The sequence below is a fragment of the Chlorocebus sabaeus genome, chromosome 29 (genome assembly GCF_047675955.1).
Source record: "Chlorocebus sabaeus isolate Y175 chromosome 29, mChlSab1.0.hap1, whole genome shotgun sequence".
NCBI classification, from domain to species: Eukaryota; Metazoa; Chordata; class Mammalia; order Primates; family Cercopithecidae; genus Chlorocebus; species Chlorocebus sabaeus.
In genome coordinates, this window is record NC_132932.1 from 608,341 (window position 1) to 627,413 (window position 19,073).

A 19,073-nucleotide genomic window follows, 5' to 3' on the forward strand; every position below is an offset into this window, starting at 1 on the left:
AATATGCCTGTTTACAGCTGAGTTGAAAGTTCTAGAAAAGGGACAATCTTGGAATGAGAATAAGTTGTAGATATTGTGGTATCTGACCAAGATGGCCTTAACATTCCCCTCAGCTTCACTAAACTTTAGACAGGCTTCTTCCTGACTCTGGAGCCCCATGACCTCCCTTTTCTCAGAGCCCTTACTTTTGAAAATCTGTAATTGTAAATACCTTCTCTGCCCCTTTGAGAGGTAAGTATTTTTTTGAAGCCTCTTGCTAATTTTATAACTCAGGAATGTCCTTCTTAAGGACCTCGGAGCCATCTCTTTGAAATGTAAGCATCAAGGGAGGCAGTGCCTTGTCTTCCAGTTCCTGTCGAGGGTGGAGGGAGTGGGAACCTCACTTCAGTGGGTGCCTTGCTCCAAGTTATGAAACTAACCTCCTGTCATGAAGACATGAGAGAGTTTAATTTTTGTTTGGGTAAAGTTTATTAGCAAACATGGATAGCCTATAATACTCCTCCCTACCCTGTCTCTTAAAAACTCCTTTTGTTTCAGCAGAATTGTGTTCAGACTGAGTTCTGGCCTCTATCTCCTATTGCAACAACCTTGAATAAAGCCTCCTTTGCCCATTTAACTTTGGTATAATTTTTGTTTTGACATAGCCATTATCTAGTCAGGAAAAAACCTACTTGAACTTAGAGTAGAAAGATGAATCAAAGTTCTTCCTCTGCTCCTAAATTACAGGGACTATGGACAAAATTCATCTCACTGAGCCCAGATATTTCACCTGCAAAATTTACAGGTTGAACAAGATGGTCTCCAAGACCTCTTCCAGCATCAAGGTTGTTTTTGATGGCCAGATGCACTTGATTGACTAAGGATACATATTTTTGTATTTTATATATAGTATTATATATTATACTATTTAAATATTATATATAAAATACATTAATATATTAAAACATATGAAATAATATATAATGTATAATATATATATATTCAGAGAAACATATACATGATTTAAATCCAGATGGGTTGTCTTGAGTGCCAAATAACAACTAAAAAACCATTAAGGACTAATTGGACCATACACTGAAACACTGCTCTTCTCTTGTCCTTAGAGGACTGAGGGGCTCTTTAGTAAGCATGAATGTGGTCACCAGATGGAAAATCCTTGTGTCTAGAGGAATGGCAGACCCCCAAGATGCTGCTGTCTTCTGACTTCCCAGAGATTTGTTTCTAGGAAGGCACCTTTGAGGTCATTTAAAATAACCATTCTCTACAGACTCTTTTCAGTTGTCATAAAAACTCATCTGTCCTATCCTGGGTCAGACACCGAGACAGCTAGTGGGGATTTGGAACAACAGGTCTGACAGGGACCCAGACAGCCAATTAGGGAATTGTAATGACCACTCCATACTACTTAACTCACTTTGCATTTTCATTGTACGAACCCCATCACCTTCTACCCATTCTCCCAAAGTAGAAGTATAATTCATTCATTTATCCAGAAGAAACATCAATAACCTATGATGTGCTAGACACTGAGCTGGTTACTGGGAACAAAGCTACTACATTCAAGGTAGCCATGATCCCTGCTCACATAGATCTTGCAGTCCAGTGGGGAGCCAAACATTAAGCAAATAATCATAAAAATAAACATTTAAATTTCAACTATGATAAGCTCCATGAAGATTGGATAGGGGGTGACAGTAAGCTTAGTAAAAAGGGTCAGAAGAGGCTTCCTTAAAGAAACTACAAATAAGCCGAGGTGCTGAGAATATGGAGAGAATGGAATTCTTGTGGGAATGTAAAATGGTGCAGCCACCATGGAAAACAGTTTTACCATATGATCCAACAATTTCATTTCTGGGTGTACATCCCAAAGACTTGAAAGCAGGGGCTCAAAGAGATGTGTACACCCATGTTCATAGCAGCATTTTTCATAATAGCTAAAATGTGGGAGCAACCCAGTGTCTGTGAATGGATGAATGAATAGGCCAAATGTGATACATACATACAATGGAATATTAATCAGCCTTAAAAAGGAAGGAAGGGAATTCTGCAATATACTATAACATGGATGAATATTGAGGACATTATGCTAAGCGAAATAAGCCAGTCACAAAATGAGAAATACTGTATAAGTCATTTTATGAAGTAGAGTGGTCAAATTCATAGAGACAAAATAGAATGGTGGTTGCATAGGCTTGGAGGAAGAGAGAATGGGGAGTTACTCTTTAATGGGTTTAGAGTTTCAGTTTGACAAGATGAAAATATTCTGGAGATGGACACTGGTGACAGTTGCACAACCATGTGAATGTACTTAATGCCTCGGAACTGAACAGTTACAAATAGTTACAATGGTGAGTAAATTTTATGTCATGTATATTATACCACAATAAAAAAAATAAGCCAAGGCTTGAAAAATGAGTGTGACCGCTGGTAGAAATTTAAAATAATACAATAACTGTGGAAAAGTTTGGCAATTCCTTTTGAAACTAAAAATGGAACTTACCACATCACCCAGCAGTTAAGACTGTTGGACATAAACCCCACAGAAATGAAAACTTATTTTAATGCAAAAATGCATACACAGATGTTCATAGAAGCTTTAATTATGAAGCTGAAAATTGGACACTCCGCAAATGTCCTTCAATGGTAAATGGTTAAACAAACTGAGGGATATCCATCCTATGAAATACATCCCATGAAATACACAGCAATGAAAAGAAAAATACTATTGATAAATGCAACAACTTGGATACATATTAGGGAAATTGTATGGAAGAATAAAAAGCCAATGTCATAAAAATGAAAAAAAAAAGAAAGAAAGATGAGTGTGAGATAGACAAAGAAGAGGGCCAGAAACAGACTTCTAGGCACAAGGAAGAGCGTATTATGTCTTGGGTGTAGACGTGAATACTTATGAGAACCAGAAAGAAGGCCAGTGCTGCTGGAATGTGGGGCAAAGAGATAAAACTGAGGGGGTACTCTCACGACTCTCATAACCAGTCAGCCACCAAAACCCACAGGTGCAACCAAAGCAACCTCCCCTGGATCCCTGCTGCCACTGCTTTAGTCGAGACCCTAACCATCTTTTGGTGGCATAACTAAAACCTAGTTTTTCCCCGCATGGTTCCCAATGTATTACGTGAATGAGACCACAGGCTCTGGAGGCAGACCGTCTGGGTTTGAATCCTAGCTTTGCCACTTACTAGTTATGACTTTGAGCAAATCACTTGGCATCCTGAAATGGCCATGGTTAAACATAGAATAATAGTGTCTAGCCCATAGCGTCTTTGTGAAGATTTAAGACATGGACTACATGTACGAACCTCAGGCAACAAACTCAGCTGTTCAAGAAATGTAGCTTTATTCTCTTGTAACTAAGCTTAAGTTTTATTTTGAGCCACTGTACTGATAGCTTCCAGAAAGTTAACCATAGTCATTTCAAGGCATCCTCAGGGCTTTCATTTCTGAGGACCTCCCAGTACCACTGCAATAGTTGAGAGGAGCTGTTTGATCAGACTCTTAAGAGTGAGATGGAGGGCAAGCAGTCTAATTCAGCGGTGACCCCAGGAAGCTCCAGCAAGGAGCTGGGTGGATGTGGGACACAGAAGGGCAGGGAGCCAATACAGGGAGCTCTAACGAGCAAGTAACTGCTTTGGACTCCTGGTAGGTTTGGCAGATAAAATACAGGACTCCTGGTTAAATTTGTATTTCAAACAAACATCAAATAATTTTTAAATATATGTATGTCCTGAGCATTACAATGGGCATAATTATGCTAAACATTATTCATCATTTATCTGAACTTCACATTTGAGTGGGTGTCCTGTATTTTTGTTTGCTAAATCTGGCAACTCTAGCTACTGGGGCTCAGTCTCCCCAGAGAAATTTTCATGGAATTTGACCCAGAGATAAAGCATGCCCCAGATTTGTCCCCAGTGGTGGGCAAAGAAGATGGGATTATTTATCCACCTGCTCCCATCATTAGTTGAGAACTCCCCTCGCATTTCTGGCCTCCCCTGCTCCCAAGCTGAATGTCCTTTGGCCAGCCAAAGCCCTCGAGTGTAGTCACAGGTACTTACCTTCAGCTGCTGTCTGTGGGAATGTTGAGTGCAGAAAGGGAAAACAGACAGGGCACCAGCAGTGTCTGTTGCAGTGGTTCTCATCATATAACAAGGCTGGCATACACTGAGACATCCACATCCCCACGTTGTCCTTAGTTTCCTCTATCCCTGACAATCAGCTTCCCTAAGGGCATATTTGTGCTAAAAACAAAGGAAATATGAGATCTGTGATAATGGACAAGTTCCTTGTGTGACACTCATATCTGTTTGCTTGAGGAAGCACTCCCCATATGGCTTAGAGTCTAAGAGTGAATATCTATCTCTTTCATTCTGCATAATTCACGCAAATATCTTAGACTACAGCCAGGTCATGCATTAGCCAGCTAGATCATCTTAAGTGAAGTACCTCAGCCATGCTGAACTCTAGCCAATGGAAGGCCACAAGAGGAGAAATAAAATCTAATCCTATTTGTTCTGCACCACCAGGGGTGACTGCTATTGTACAGAAAGGGTCTCTGGTCACAGAGTTGGAGAATTATCTGGAAGCTGCCTGCTCTGCTATACTGAAAAATTTGCTAGGAGTTCTCACTCCTAAAGGTCGCCCCCAACCACCACTATGATCATCATGAAGCGAGGGGAGAGGGGAGGCTGCAGCACTGTTCTATCAGTCAGGGTTCTCTCAGTGAAAGAGAAGCACATCTGCATTGCAAGGATAAAGGGTTTTAAAACAGGAAATCAGAAGCTTACACAATGATTAGAAGGATTGGGGAAGCAATATGAAAACTGCTGCTACCTTCATGAAATTAAGAAGGGCTGGATTCCAGTAAAGCTGCTAACAATAACCCCAGCTGTCTACAATACCAAAGCAGGTGATTCTCAGGAGGCTGCCTGGAAGTTGGAGCAAATCGTATGCCTGCCATATGTCCAAGCATCTGTTCACAGCTGCCAACAGGGATACTGACTTCTCTTCGGCTTTCCAAATGTGAGTGCCTTTAATTGGCAGACTCTAACCCAAGGCCATGCAGGAAAGTGACACTGGGAAATGATGTTCTAGACCCCCCTACAACGCAGAGGAGAATGCGGAAAGGGTAGGGATGATGCCTAATTGACAAAGACGGTCTGGTATTAGCAAATTAAACCAAATACTTATGTCAAGGGTGGAAGGCACACAGGATAATATCAAAGCCCTGTGACCCCTTGTGTATTAGTAAAGTGTCTTATGGATGCTATTAGCAGAGTCCTTAGGGAACATTAAGCCTGGGCAGATGTCATGGTCCAACAATTCAGCCAGCATCTATTTCCTTCTCAAATGTCAAACTGCCTAGAAGTCTCAAATGTGACTCTGACACACACCTAATTCTCATGTGGCATAGGCTATCTTTTCCTTGCAGCTTGGTAGTGCCCTCAAGCATAAATAGACTCTTCAAAGCCTAGATCCAACAGAGTGAGGTCCAGAAAGGGCAGGAGCTTCCTCTTTACCAAGTCTAAGTCCTTCCTGGGACAGCCTTCGCAGGGCCCAGAGACTCCCTGATGACTCATACAAAAAATCCGTGGCCATCTGCTTTTGTGTGACCAAATGGCTATGGCCTGAACCTATGGCCCCACGTCACTGCAAAAAACCTACAACCCTAATTCACCATACAAGACATATAGTTTAGATGTTTGTCCTTTTCAAATCTCAAGTTGAAATGTAATCCCCAATGTTAGCTGTGGGGCCTGAGTGAAAGGTAATTGGGTCATGGGGACGGATCCCATCAATGGCTTTGTGCCCTCCTTATGGTAATGAGTGAGTCCTTGCTCTGAGTTCTGGTTGTTTAAAAGTGTGTGACACCCCCCTCCCCCCTGCTGCCACAACTGATCAGAGAGTAGGAGGTCTGGGAAAAAGACAGGTGGATGGACCTGTGGCAGTGGGGAGAAGTTGTGCAGATCTTTGTGTTTACATCAGTGCCCACAAGGAGAGCAACCACCATAGGGAAGGCATGCAGAAACAAAATAAACAGAACGACTCCCTTTGATTACTCACAAGCTCATGCAATGGCCAGTGATAGCCAGCAATGGAGGCTGTGCATGAACCCAACAGCATGTACTCCCTTTCATTAACACTGATCTAGCTATCTGCACTACTGAATTCCCAACTTTCCAGAAGCAGAGACTGGCCCTGAACACACTCAGTATAAACCGTTCTTCAAGGAGAGCAGCCAGCCTCTTGGGCACAGGCTGATTATATGGACTCCTGGAGGAGGCAGTGATTTCTCCTTACTAAATATGTTCTGCCTTCTTACTTGCATGGTTCTTCCAGCACTGCTACCTTAGGGTTTACAGAATGACTGAATTGTCAGCACTAGTTTCTGCACAACATTGCTTCAATCAAGGGACTCATTTTATGGCAAAGGAGGTAGAGTCATGGAAGTATTACCATGGGATCCACTGGTCCTACTATACACTGGAAGCCTTTCATTTGCTACTAGAACAACGGAAAGGCCTTCAAAGGCTAATCTAAGTCACTAACTGTGGACAAGACACTGTAGGATTGGAACTGTCCTCAGTCAGTATGTACACTCATTATATATGGTATATATAAGATATACACCAATATCTAGAATACATGGATCTGCAAACTGATGAGTGGAAGTAGTAGTAGCCTCTCTTATGATCAATCCCATTGACCCACTGTGGACTGCACACTTCCTGATCCCATAACCTCAGGCACCGCTGAATCAGAAGTGCTAGCTCCTGGACAGTGGGGACCAGGGGGACATTTTCATAGGAGGAGCCAGTAAGGGTCCTCAGTACTCAAAGCTGTGAGTACCACCTCATCATTCTGGGTTCCTCATGCCAATGGGTCAATAGGAAAAGAAAGGAATCACGATGTAAGAGAGCAAATTGACCTCAATTACCGTGAGGATGTAGGCAGCTGCAACACAATTAAGAAATGAGAGAATCTCATAATATATTAGCCAAAGTCTTCTAAGAAGCAGATACCAAAATAAGATTAAGTGTGCAAGGACCTTATTAGGACAAATACTTGTGAGATAAAGTGAGGAAGGATCCAGAGATACTGGGAGAGCATCATACTGCCATGTATGTCTGACTCTGAATAAAAAAAGAGAGAAAAGGAAAATTAGGTGTAATTATTCTAGACTGTTGTATAGTCTAGGAAAGTTAGCAAGGCTGCTGGGAGTCCTCAGGCGCAAGTCTGCTGTCAGAGGAGTTCTGCATCTCCCAGGAACAAGCCTGCCTTAGTGTCCCTGCTGTGATCGGTCATTGACTGGGAGTAGCCAGGGAGTAGGTGGGGTGGGAGGGTGGGGCAGAAGGAGGGCATAGATCCCTAGGAAACACCCAGATGGATTTCAGAGTGCAGCATTAGAGCCTCTGCTTAATTACATTCCCTGTAATTGTAGATCTTCAAAGCACATTCTATTAGTACCATGGTAGATAGATGAATGGGTGGATTATAAGGTAGATAATAGATACATAGGTAAAATGGGCATATATAATCTCTGTATTTATTGTAATTTGTTCAGCCCTCGAGGAGCAACTGCCTCAACTTCCCTTTTCTCCCTTCACTTCAGGCATTTTAATTATTACTCTTAAGACTGACAATCTAATCTTCTAAGCCACAAAAGAATGATCAATTTTATTATGAAAAAATTTAAAACTTATGATTGATAAATGGCAAAACAAACTGAGAAAGATTTTTTCCAACATATATGATAAAAAGACTAAATCCTTTAGTGTATGGAAGTTGAGGCAAATGAAAAGTGTTAACAACTTAGTAGAAAAATGTGTAATGCAGAATAAACTGAAGTACCTTCTTGTGAAGATTAAGGGGTCATTCTATGTATTACCAGGACGTGGTAAATCTCAGTGCAATCCAAAGTTTTATACACAAACTTGAAAGTCATCACAAGTTACAAAGTGTTGTTTCAGGACATGGTTCGCAGTAAAAAATGCAGAAGATCCTCAAGCAAGCTGCAAGGAGAAAGACGATGCAAATACTTGGTCCCTGATATAGTCTAGATATTTGTCTCCTCTGAATACCGTTGAAATGTGATCCCTAATCTTGGAGGTGGAGCCTGGTGGGAAGTGTTTGGGTCAGGGTGTGTGGATCCCTCACTATTGACTTGGTGCCACCTCCTTGGAGATAAGTGAGTTCTCACTCTATTAGTTCATGCAAGAGCTGGTTGTTTAAAGGAGGCTGGCACCTCCTCCTTTCTCTCTTGTTCCCTCTTTCACCATGTCACATCCCTGCTTCCTCCTTGCCTTTCACCGTGAATAAAAGCTTCCTGAGACCTCACCAGGAGCTGAGCAGATGCTGGTGCCACGTTTGTACAGCCTGCAGAACCGTGAGTCAAATAAATCTTTTTTCTTTATAAACTACCCAGTCTCGAGTATTCCTTTGTATCAGTGCAAAATGGACTAACACAGTCCCCTTAGAGAATCTTAGTTGAAATGAATGACAAATTAGCTATCAGCTTGAACAAAGTGTCTCCTAAAATAGTCCAGTTCTATTTACTGAACCCATATTTTCCAAGCAAATTTTTGCTAAGAATTATGTTCTCCAGTCAGATTACTCTCCTGGGAAAGAGGCTCTGACTGGCTGACGTAACATCGTTAACCCTTCGGTTGATAAATGTATGGAAATAGAATGTCCTGACACAAATCTGTTTCAATAAGGTTATAAGCTGGAGGCATTTTCCAGTGGTCTGATCACTCATGAATAAGATGACAGTGAAGATACGAACATGCCAAGCTGAAGGCAAACTTCAGACTGGTAAAGGTTACCCTACTAAGGTGAGATACTCCAGGAATCCCAGCCCCAGTGAGAATCTGGGCCCCAAGTATTTATGGCTTCTCCATTGGAGATACTTTATTTCATTATGTTGCACTTATGAAGAGGAAAAAGCCTGGAGAACCCACTGTGAATCTCAGGGCTCCCCTTTCCACATCACTATTGTTGACACTGTGGAAGCCTGAGGCCCAATCCTCATGAGTTCTGTCCTGAGGTTGGGATTGAAGATTAGGACACAGAGTTCACAAGGTTATGAGTTTTCATCCAGGGGCCTGAACCACTAATTTGGGCATGGGGTAGAAGCAGGAAACACAAGAGGTCTCTGCTCTAGTAAAAGCTAGGACAGGATGAATTTCCTGGAAAGGCCAGAAGATGACTGAGTGGAATTATATTCCTTCAAAAGAAGCTCAAGGCCCTACAGGAACTCAAACTCACAGTCAACGCTGATGCTCATCCATCTTATCTTGGCACAGCCAAGATATCTTCTACTCTAAGAAGCTGAAATCTGCCTTGTTAGTATTTGACAGGGAAAAGGATAGAGGGGAAAGGAGAGTACAGGTTATGGGTGGGGAAGGCAACAGAAGGGAAGGCCAGCAGTTCACAACTACCACACACCCTCTCTTTTTGCCACTCACATGCCTTGATCAGACGGAGGTACAACTGCTTCTTACCAGAGAATAGTCATCTCGCTGGCTCTGCAGGGATAAGAATGGTGAGAGTTGTACAGACTGACTGCAGCAAGAAGGGTTGGGAAAGAGAGAGAAAATCACTCTAAACCTTTTATTTTTGTTTTAGGGACCACATTCATGTAAACTGAAATCTGTTTTCAGGTGACTATGAGAAGAGGTAATGGTAATCCCAAGGGCTTGCAGGTGCCAATTACTTTGTGTGTCTCACAACATCTGAGTGATTAATTGTAATGGGACAAAAGTAAATTAAAAACCTGGAAAGGACTCTTGTCCTTTCCATATACACGGACTATGAGAAGAGAGTAAATCTGTATATGGGATCTTTATAGAGATAAGGATTAGGGCCAGTGGTGGCTTACAGGTTCCTGTAGAGGGATGGCTTCCTGCAAATATGAACGGCTGAGACCTCAAAGATTTGAGAAGGTGGAGAGCAGAGTCACCAGGACTGTTGGAAATGGAGAGGGAGCCCAGAAAATAGAGAGACAGCCTGGAATCCTGCTCAGACTCAATTCTTCTCAGCTATCTGCCCAGAGGAGATGCTTTTCCTAATTTGAACAACAGTGCCATCCATTCAACAAGCTGTGCATCCCTAGTACTTTGCCTGGACAGGACTCTTTTCTAATTCACACTAGGGTAAATACTAATTGCCCAATCTCAAAAGCAGCTCAGAATGTGGACAATGGGTTAGGGAGGCCCACTTAAGATAAGACCAGCTAGGACTTGATTAAGTCTTATGCAGCCTCTGCCTGCACATAGATATCCTCCTGCTTCTAAAGATATTTGAGGGCTCAGGATTCAACATGGCTTAAATTTGAATTCACTATATTTCATTTACTCATAATTGAACTCCTAGGAGTGACATAGATGTTATGAACATGGGCTTTAAAGATAATCAACCAACCTAGCAGATTAGTGCCACCAACTTCACTAATCCAGTGAGGTTATTATGAAAATGAAATGAAAAAATGAGTTAATGGACCTGAGGCTCATCCAAGGCATCTCTTCATATGGTTTTCTTCTCTCTAGTCCCTACACACAATTTATTATGATAAAATATAAGACTGGGTTCTTCTAAAAATGACCTCTCTTAAGCAAGAGATTTGTGCTTTGGAGAAGGATTCAAGGAATTCACAAACACATAACGGCTAACCAAAACTGCAAATACGGACTCTTTATGAAAGCAACACATTTTAACATCTTACCCTTAATGCATTTGCAGTCAAATTCAGAAAAAAAAATTGGGTTAAATGAACAAGACAAAGCAGTAGATGAGGTTGAAATGAGTGGTATTCATTTGTTAGTTATGCAGATATTTATTGAGCATCTATTTTTAGACTAGGTACTGGGCTAGATGCTGAAGATACAGAGTGTGGTTGAAGGGACAGACAAGCAAGGAAGGCTTCCTCTCAGAAGTAATCATTTCCAGAGGAGGTGATGTGGGGTCTTGATGATTCAACCAAGTGAAGTCTGGAAAGATGGCAGAGAGACCTCAGGGGTGTGTCCTGGGAGGAGGAGTAAGGGAAGGATAGCCTGCCTTTAAGAGCAGAGAGAACAACAGCTGCCCAGACACCCAAGGACTTATCCAACCTTAAGAATAACTCCTGTCACTGGGATCACCTTTAGGCCACAGTCAAAGCTTATGAATTCATCACCAATTTAAGAAGAGATTAGCTACTGCTCAACAACTTTTGTGCCAAATTCAGGTGTCGTGCCCCTTGGCAGGCCTATGGTATAACTAGTTAATTGCATGTGTGAGTATGTGTTCCATTCTCATATCCTTTCCTGCCAAAGAAAAGAAAATGGTGTCATGGAGTGTTTTAATGTGGGATGTTGACCAATGCATTGGACGCTGAACCAGTTAACTCCAAAAGACACCAAGTCCTTGCACTGAGATGAGCTTTAGGACATTTGGCAACTAAATATAATTATTATCCAATATAAATCCAGATATTTGAAAATATAGGATGTTAAGAATATGATTCATGCTGTCAACCTAAAACACACAGCGAGAGAGGTTAAAATATATCTATATCTGTATCTATCTATCTATCTATTTTTTTTTTGAGACAGAGTCTTGCTCTGTTGTCACCCAGGCTGGAGTACAGTGGCGCGATCTCGGCTCACTGCAACCTTCTCCTCCCGGGTTCATGCCATTCTCCTGCCTCAGCCTCCCAAGTAGCTGGGACTACAAGTGCCCACCACCACGCCCGGCTAATTTTTTTTGTATTTTTAGTAGAGACAGGGTTTCACGTGTTAGCCAGGATGGTCTCGATCTCCCGACCTCATGATCTGCCCACCTTGGCCTCCCAAAGTGCTGGGGTTACAGGCGTGAGCCACTGTGTCTGGCAAAAAATTATGTATTTTTTAGAATAGGGCATCACAATGGAAAAATGCATGCCATAGTAAACCACATTCATATTCAGGGAGACAAAGGAAGACAAAGATTTTTAAAGAAAAAATAGATAATTTCATAATTGTTTTAAGATAATTATCCTTTGTTACAAGGATCAATAATGAGTGATGTCAGTCCAAGGTTGTACAGGCAGTTGCTGGGCAGATTTTCTTGCAGGTGTATTTTTTTTTTTTTTTTTTTTTTTGCAAGATTGCAATGACCTTTGTGCAAGATTTCAGTTTCTACAGAATCTTTTGTGATAGTTTTTGTTATTAGGCATTAATGCATAGAACTCTTTTTCTTATTTTTTCTTTTTTTCTTTTGGAGACAGGTTCTGACTTTGTCACCCAGGCTGGAGTGCAGTAGTACAATCTCGGCTCACTGCAACCTCTGCCTCCTGGGCTCAAGTGATACTCCCACCTCAGCCTCCTGAGTAGCTGGCACTACAGGTATGTGCCACCATGCCCAGCTAATTTTTTGTACAGATGGAGTTTCACTATGTTGCCCAGGCTGGTCTCAAACTCCTGAGTTCAAGCAATCCGCTCACTTTGGTCTCCCAAACTGCTGGGATTACAGGTGTGAGCTGCTGTGCCCAGCAAAACTCTCTCTTCATTGCTTTCTCCAGCTCTATTTGTCAATTTTTTTTTTTTTAACATAAGTGATTCCATTTTCATTCTGACAAATTTCACATTTTCCCCATTTGATCAAGTTCTTTCTCCAAAAGCATCACTAATAAGTCATCCTGTAGTGAGGTTCTGATATTCCTTGGTGCTAAGATAAACCTGTTCTTGGTTGCTGGTCTAGACGGTCCAATGTTGGAGAAAGCAAACGACAGTGAGACGTCAGTATTAAAACCCTTTTAGCCACAATTTAAGCAACAAGAGAGGTTTGAAGGGAGTGGCTCTCAGGCTGAGTATACCTGGAGTCCATTGTTAAGTTTATTTTTGTGTTTCATAGGCATTTGTAATCATTTCAAAGTGCTAAGCTAGCATTATTCTGCCAGGAATTGCATTTCTGCAAAATTTAGCAAGTAACAGATGCAAAGTTTAAAAAGAAAAACACAAAGTAAGATTAATAGTAGTATGACAATACCAGTTTGCATAATGGCTTTGAGCCATGAACCTAAGTAACCAATTGAATAAATCAAATGACCATTATCCTGTCAAATGAAAAAGGTTGACATTAAGAGGGTAAGAGTCTCATTACAATATAGAGTCCTATTCTGATGTCTTGGGAAAAGCTGTTAACAGTATGAAAAAGCCAACTTTTTGGCCAGGTGTGGTGGTTCACCCTTGTGATCCCAGCACTTTGGGAGGCGAAAGCAGGTGGATCACTTGAGGTCAGGAGGTTGAGACCAACCTGGCCAACATGGTGAAACCCCATCTCTACTAAAATACAAAAATTAGCCAGGTGTGGTGGCACACCCCTGTAATCCCAGCTACTCTGGAGGCTGAGGCAGGAGAATCACTTGAACCTGGGAGGCAGATGTTGTAGTGAGCCAAGATCACACCACTGCACTCCAGCCTGGGAAACAGAGCAAGACTCTGTCTCAAAAAAAAAAAAAAGGAAAACAAAAAGAAAAAGAAATAGTCAACTTTTCTCCTTTTCTCATCCTGGTTTGTAGTTTGAATGTCTCTGGTTATAGCACTGGGTAGTTTGGTGAACTTTCTGTGTGGCCTATACATTAGGCACAGGACTCGTTTTTAGAAATTTGTCAAGTTTCAGTTTATAGGGCTTTAGAAACAAATTACCATTTTTAGTAATTTCATGGAAGAAGGTTGGATTGGAGGAATCTAGACAAATTCAGGATCTAGTGTAGTCTACAGGCAGACAGCAAGAACTTGAAAAAGTGCAGAGCTACAACCCAATAACAGATGTTTTAGCTTTTTGTTGGAAACATAACTTTTTCTCTCCACATAGATCACGTAAGAATCTCAGATTTAAAAACCTCTTGATGTTAGAAAGCCAAACCAAGGCAGACTTTAGATTTTGCTAAAATCTAAATTAAAATCTAAATCTAAAATTTAAATTATTAGGGTTCCTGAGTTTTCCAGGAAGTGATCGTTTTTATCTACTCATGGTAAGGCTGGAAACCAGAAGCCTGGGAAGCCAGGCATTCTATGCACATTCTCAAAATGACATTTCCATCAAAGCTTTGACAATATAACCAGTGTTTCTAATTGTATCCTGCTGTAAAGAGAGAACAGATTTTCACTGGACTTATGCAAATAACCACATTGCCATAGGAATACTTATGAATAGTTTCCAAATTTTGGAGGAATCAAGTGGAGAGAAAAAGCAAATGAATCCGTCTTTGTTTACAAAAGTATACTTTACCAAGTTTCCGTAAGCTACAGATAGCTTGAGAGAGAAAATTTCTTTAAATCTGAAAAACAAAACATTTAAGCAAAGGATCAAAAATGTTTTTTTTTTTTAATGAGACAGAGTTTCACTCTGTGGCCAGGCTGGAGTGCAGTGGTGCAATCTGGGCTCACTGCAACCTCCGCCTCCCAGGTTCAAGCAATTTTCCTGCCTCAGCCTCCCGAGTAGCCGGGACTACAGGCATGTGCCACCATGCCCAGCTAATTTTTGTATTTTTAGTAGAGATGGGGTTTTACCATGTTGGTAAGGATGGTCTTGATCTCTTGTCCTCATGATCTCCCCACCTAAGCCTCCCAAAATGCTGGGATTATAGGCATGAGCCGCCTTGCCTGACCAAAAAATGTTTTAAATAAAGACCACAAAAGCATTATCTTCATCATTTTTTCAGTTTCACATAATTAATTTTTGTCTTGCTTGATCTTGAATAGCAATTTGACGAACTAATCAGTTTCTTTACTGGAGTTCTGGGAAATTTTTATCTAGTCCATTGATCTTAAAGTTATTAAAAACCTATATTTAAGAGTACTTCTAGAGTATTTTCTATGAAAAGTAATTTTGGAGTGTAGCTTATTACAAGTGCTTTTAGAGAAAAATCAAAACAATAACTGTGAATGACCAAAACTTAGGCTAGTCATGATTAAAAATCTGATGAAAGTTCATTGTAATCAGCAATTGACAAGGAAATTCAGTTATTTTTGTTGCACACAACATAATATCCAGAATTATGACTGATGACAGATTTCTAAGAGTCTTATTAAATTTTGGAACATTCACATCAAAAACACATTCATGAATGGAACTGAAAGAAGATCTAGCATCACTTATCATTTGACGGTGTTCCCCATACAATTTACCAAGTAAGCCCTAATCATTTAATATCTCCACAAGGTGAGAAGTACAACCTTTGAGACTCTCCAGGGGCTCACATGGAAAATTCCAAAGTGAAATCTAGGTCAAAATTATTTAATTTAGAATTTTGATCCTGGGGAAGCATGCCAAAGATGGAAAAAAGGTTTGAAACAGTTGATCAAAACAGGATCATAGGTTGCTGTAAACTAATAGCCATGCATTTAACCAGAGTGATAAACACTTCAAAAGCAATATAGAAAGTTATATGGCTTTAAAAACCTTAACACTTTCAAAGCTCAGTTTTCCTAAGTAATCAGAAACCTAGTAAAGACAACACAGAAAGTTACCTTGTTTTTATTAAACAATGTTAGTCTGACATATCAAAGAATTGCACAAAGATCATTTTGTCTTAAGCTGGGTTTACAGTTTTATAATCTTTATGTCAAACTCTAACACCTTAAAATGTTTGGTAGAGATGACTACAAAGCTGTCTGAACAGTAAACACAGGCAAAAATGTATGCTGACAAATTTTAAGGTATTTCTATTTTTTATTTTACCAACATTTTAAAAACCAGCTTACTTATCAAAGATTTGTGTAAGTCATATAAACTAAAAGGTATTTGGGTTAATTGCTAAATATTTTACATGAGTGCTCATTTATTTAAGTCAATCTGAATAGAGTTCCTTTAGGGATTTCTGGATGAGTATGATAGATTATAACATGTAAATATAGCATATAACATAATATATGCACATATGGGTAGATACACCTAGACATAGATACATACACACAGAGATCTTATAGCTTTCACTTTAGAATTTTAGGCATGAGACACAAAACATATAGACTTACCAGTTTATAGAAGACAGTTGAGTCAAAGATGGGATCTGTTCATATGGGTAAACTTTATTTGCCCTCATAGGTAATCTAATAAGGCTGCAGACCAAAATTGTGGGTGAAGCAATTTGGTTAAAAAAAAACAAAAAACCTCTTTCTTTTTTTTCTATTTTTTCAAGTTTCAAATGAGTTTAGGGTTAAATTTTCAATGTTGACATTTTAGCTAGGACAGACTGAATTTTATAAGAAAAAAACCCCAAAATCTCCAAATAGTCTTTTTTAGCAACAAACCTACCTTTTGTTTGCCGGTTTGGTTTGCTTGACAGTTGATGCAGGTGGAGAAACATTTTAGCAGGTTTCTTTTGTTTTTTTTCTTTTTGATCTCTGCATAGCAGACAATAGAAAATTTATGCCAGACAAAGACACCTTATATTATTGCACTGAGCTCAAGATTTTGATCTGTTTGATCTGAGAGTATAATTTTCATAAATATTTGTCTAGTTCTTCCCTTTTAGACTGTCAATCCTTGGATTAACTGTTCCATCACCATAAGCAACTGCTAGTCAAACAAACCTAAATATGCATTTCCAAAAGGTGTCTAGGTTGTTGGTTACCATGGAGCTATTTTAATTAGTAAAACCATTAAACAGAAAGGCCTGTGAAACTTTTTAAAAACCTTGGCTGGAATGCCACAAGCAGTGAGTTTTATCTCAACATCAGTAGAAAAGTTGACAGACTAAAAGTTGGTAGAAAAGAAGTAGAGAAAAGGAAGTTAGAAGGCTCTACATGTTAACTCTATAGTTGCAGGATTTTTTAAAAAAGAGCTTGAGTAATGATCATTTGGGCACTGAATTTTTCTTGATGTAATTTGCCCATCAATTTTAAAATTGCACATGAGAATAGGCCATAATATGTGGACAGTGGGAGTCCCAGAAAACTTGGTATGCTTTAATGTTTGAGAATTCTGCTTCTTATTAATTTCTCAAGAACAAAGAAAATGCTATAAATTCTTTCATAAAATATCAAGAGTTTGGACCAGTGTTTTAGATGATGGTGATCATACTAGTGGCTTTCAATTAGCTATCTTGCATACGCTATCTAGAATGTTTATTTTTGCTCTTGAAAGATTTTTAGAAACAAGCAAAGGAAAAAGGCCAAATCATTTACAGATGGGCATAACCAAGCCAAAATGGAACCAAGATAAGAGTGTTCACAAAACTTTTAACCCAGGCATGCAGATCAAACAAAATATTCAATTATGCATGCGAAAAGGACCAAAAGTAAATTTACCAGAAAAGATATGCCTTATAATAACTAATGTTATGCTATTTTCAAGAGACCCATCTCACTGGTAATGAAACCCTTAGGCTGAAAATAAAGGGATGGAGGAAAATCTACCACGCAAATGGAAATCAGAAAAAGCAGGGGTTGGAATCCTAATTTCAGACAAAACAGACTTTAAACCAGCAAAGATCAAAAAGACTCTTTACATAATAGTAAAGGGTTCAATTCAACAAGAAGACTTAACTATCATTAATATACGTTCACTCAACACAGGAGCACCCAGATTCATAAAGCAAGTTATTGGAAACCCACAAAGAGACTTAGACTCCCACACAGTAATAGTGGGAGACTTTAACACTTCACTGACTTCCCTGACAGTAGTAGATGGATTATCAAGGCAGAAAATTAACAAATTAACAAAAGTACTCGGGACTTGTACTCAACGGATTTGATAGACCTTTGCAGAACTCTCCACATCAAACCAACAGAGTACACATTCTTCTCATTGCCACATGGCACATACTCTAAAATTGGCCACACAATCGTACATAAAACAATCCTTAGCAAATGCAAAAGAACCGAGATCATACCAAATATACTCTTGGACCACAGCACAATAAAAATACAAATGAAGACTAAACAAATTGTTCAAAACCATGCAATTACATGGAAATCAAACAATCTGATCCTGAATAACTTTTTTTGTGTGTAAATAATGAAATCAAGGAAGAAATCAAGTTCTTTGAAATTAATGAGAACAAAGATACAACACACCAGAATCTCTGGGACACAGCTAAGGCAGTGTTAAGAGGGAAATTTATAGCAGTAAACACCCACATCAAAGGTTAGAAAGATCTCAAATTAAAAACCTAACATCACAATTAAAAGAACTAAAGAAGCAAGAGCAAACCAATCCCAAATCTAGTAGAAGACAAGAAATAACTTAAATCAGAGCTGAAGATTAAGACATGAAAAAACATTCAAAAGATCAATAATCCAGTTTTTTTTAAAATAAGATTTTTTATTAGTCTAGCTGCTACATAGATTAATAAAGAAGAAAAGAGAGAAGATACAAAAAAACACAATTAAAATGACAAAGGGGATGTTAACACTGACCCCTCAGAAATACAAACAAACATCGAAGACTACTATGAACACCTCTATGCAAACAAATTAGAAAACCTAGAAGAGATGGATAAATTCCTGGACACATACACCCTCCCGATACTAAACCAGGAAGAAATTGAATCCCTGAACAGACCAATAATGAGCTCCAAAATTGGATCAGTAATAAATAGCCTACCAACCAAAAAAGTCCAGGAGTAGACATATTCAGAGCTGAATTCTACCAGATGTACAAAGAAGAGCTGGTACCATTCCTATTGAAACTATTCCAAAAATTGAGGAGGAGCGACTCCTCCCCAACTCATTCTATGAGGCCCGTATCATCCTGATATCAAAACCTGGCAGAGACACACACAAAAAAGAAAACTTCAGGCCAATACCTTTGATGAACATTATGCAAAAATCCTAAACAAAATACTGGCAAACTGAATCCAGCAGCACATCTGAAAACTAATACAACACAATCAAGTAGGCTTTATCCCTGGGATGTGAGGTTGGTTCAACATATGCAAATCAATAAATAGGATTCATTACATAAACAGAACTAAAGAAGAAAGCCACATAATTATCTCAATAGATGCAGAAAAGGTTTTCAATAAAATTCAATATACCTTCATGTTAAAAACTCTCAATAAACTAGGTATTGAAAGAACATACCTCAAA

At 39.5% G+C, this 19,073-nt stretch overlaps 1 long non-coding RNA gene across 2 annotated transcripts in view; it reads right to left on the bottom strand.

The window, feature by feature from the left end:
- Positions 1–16,491, bottom strand: part of LOC140710644 (uncharacterized) — a 58,260-nt gene extending 41,769 nt beyond the window's left edge. For both annotated transcript variants that reach the window (XR_012091742.1, XR_012091743.1), the window contains exons 1-3: positions 16,297–16,491; positions 16,017–16,100; positions 4,077–4,259 (exon numbers count right to left, since the gene is read on the bottom strand). This is a non-coding gene — a long non-coding RNA (uncharacterized lncRNA). The remainder of the gene's footprint in view (positions 1–4,076; positions 4,260–16,016; positions 16,101–16,296) is intronic.
- Positions 16,492–19,073: the final 2,582 nt, after the last annotated feature.